Source organism: Callorhinchus milii, unplaced genomic scaffold, assembly GCF_018977255.1.
Source record: "Callorhinchus milii isolate IMCB2004 unplaced genomic scaffold, IMCB_Cmil_1.0 Scaffold1, whole genome shotgun sequence".
Lineage (NCBI taxonomy): Eukaryota > Metazoa > Chordata > Chondrichthyes > Chimaeriformes > Callorhinchidae > Callorhinchus > Callorhinchus milii.
In genome coordinates this window covers 132,410,088-132,412,673 of record NW_024704742.1, presented here as the reverse complement: position 1 = coordinate 132,412,673, position 2,586 = coordinate 132,410,088, and the positions used below count along the sequence as shown (strand labels likewise).

The following is a 2,586-nucleotide window of genomic DNA, read 5'->3' as shown; positions in this document are numbered from 1 at the left end:
GCTTGGCATTTTTTCAGATCTCACAATCTGTATAAAGACAGAGGTCACAGCACAAAGGGAGATCGGTAACAAAGAGAAACGTGGCAACACGATTAGGGAAATCGGAAGCTGAAGAAGAAATGGGATTTTACTGAATCCAATAGGATTTTCCAAAAGCCAATGTCTATCAACAAAGCTTTGAGTTTCTCCATTTTATGGGTGGGGGGGCCGACAAAAAGTTACACTGTGACACACGCCAATTTTTAACATATAAAGTGGTGGGGAAAATTCCCCAGAAGTCATTTCAAAATACCCCGCCAGTAAATTGTCCTTCCACAATAATAATAATAATAAAGGTAATGGCGATTTTTTCAGCAGTCGCCAAGTGGTCACTATTCAGGCAGTTTTTACAGAACTTTAGGCAAATTCTATAGAACATTACTTGATATTTAAAGCCATTAGATGATTATTACTTATTACATTCCTGCTTTCATATTATTTTAATCATCCTAAGATTTCGGCCACAAATTATACAGTGAATTCACTTTACAGTATATCCTGTGATGCGCTTTGAGACGTCTCGAAGACGTGATGAGGCGCTATAGCAAAGCAAGGATTTATTTTATTTATTTTATTTTTTATTTTTTCGTTTATTTAAAACAAATATGTGAAGCATTGCTTCATCTGTAGAAATCTGTTTTTAATGTTTCTAACCTAGGCGTCAGGTTCGACCCCCAATTATCCTTCCTCCCCCACATCCGATCCCTTACCAGCACTGCCTTCTTCCACCTCCGACACATCGCCCGTCTCCGGCAATACCTCACTTCAAAAGCCGCTGAAACCCTGGTCCATGCCTTTGTCACCTCTCGGCTGGAATATTCTAATGGCCGACCTCGCTGGCCTCCCCTCCACTACCATCCATAAAATCCAGATTATTCAAAACTCTGCCGCCCGCATTCTCATCCGCACCAAACTCCGCTCCCCGATCACCCAGGTCCTTGCCAGCCTGCATTGGCTTCCTGTCCCAGATCTTGAAATCGATCCTCACCCTTGTCTTCAAATCCCTCACTCCTCTGCACGCTCCCTACCTCCCTGACCTCCATTCTCCTCAAAACAGTACCCGTTTGCCTTCGTTCCTCCGGGTCTGGCCTTCTCCTTGTCCTCCGAGTCCTCCGCTCCACCCTCTGCGGCTGTGCCTTCAGCCACTATGCCCCGAGACTCTGAAACTCCCTTCCTCACTCCCTTCATCTCGCCCCTTCTCTTCCTACTTTCAGGTCTCTGCTGAAGACCTCTCTTTTCGACCGCGCCTGTGGTTACCTTCCTCCCCCTCTCCCCGGCTCGGTCCCGGGACCCGTTACTGTAAAGCACTCTGAGCGCTGCCTGGCATCGAGGGCTCTATATAAATCCAAGTTGTTGTTGTTGTTGTATGTGGGATAAAAGTGCCCCTTTGAGTTCAGTTCCCACCAGTGACAATTCCTTAAACAATGTCCTGTTGTGTTGTTACAATGTGGTAGCGTGGCCGAGCCGTCTAAGGCGCTGGATTAAGGCTCCAGTCTCTTCGGAGGTGTGGGTTCAAATCCCACCGCTGCCAAATTGCTTTGTCTTAGAATTTTCTACCCGTTTTTGCAAACTGCAGTTTTACAGGAGAGAAAACTTTAACCAAATGAAGATCGATTGCTTTGCATTGATCGCCCGCCCTCCGAGCACCAGTCACAGGAACGGTAATTTCTCTGGACGAGGCAGCTTTGTCTTGTCTTTCCTGGCCTTGGATTCTGCATTTGGCAGATAAATGGAAAGGAGTAATGTAATTTAAATCAATTCTGCAGGTAATTTTCTCATCAGAGAAGATGACAAATGCAACAAATTGCATTTATGCAGCGCCTTTCATGTCGGGAGGACGTCCCAAGTTGTAGAAGAGGCCATTATTATAGACAGAGAATGAAGGCAGGTGTTTTGAAGCTTGCAAAAGAAACTGACAATTCTGTTTTCCCATAGTGTAGTGTTGGACTTGTTGGGTGAGACACGAGTAGGTTAAAGCAAAAGGCCTTGGCACCCTCCTTTCTTCAATTAGTAATTTACCTGTATGATGTACATGGTCCCCATATTTTTACAGATTTCTCAAAATGCTTCACAGAATATACTGTAAAGTGAATTGACTATATATTTTGTGGGCGAAATGCAGCAGCCAATTGCGCACAGCAGTGTCCCACAAACAGCTGTGGGTTTAGTGACCAAATTATTATTTTTTTTTTTGAAGGAATTATTATCCCGGGAAAAGCGACCGCCATTCGACTACCAACCTTCCTTCTTACTGCTAGGTAAAAAGAGGTGTGGAGGACGCCTAACATTTCGCCATGTCAGGAATCAAATCCAATGAGCTGCAGGACATATAATAGTTGATTGGTGATTGCTTTCTGGGGTAAGAATTCTTTAAAAAAATAATAATAATCTAGTCATTCAATTCACGATTGCTTGTGGGACACTGATGTGCACAATTGGCTGCCATAATTCCCAAACAAAAATTTACAGTTAATTTACTTTACAATTTTCTGTGCAACACTTTGAGATGTAATAAGGTGCTATATGAAATGCAAGGATTATTATTAT

General features: G+C 43.5%; 1 non-coding gene across 1 annotated transcript; it reads left to right on the top strand.

The window, feature by feature from the left end:
* Nucleotides 1-1,488: 1,488 nt before the first annotated feature.
* On the top strand, nucleotides 1,489-1,570 carry trnal-aag. The gene has a single exon. It is a non-coding gene; the product is annotated as a tRNA-Leu (tRNA).
* The last annotated feature ends 1,016 nt before the right edge of the window (nucleotides 1,571-2,586 follow it).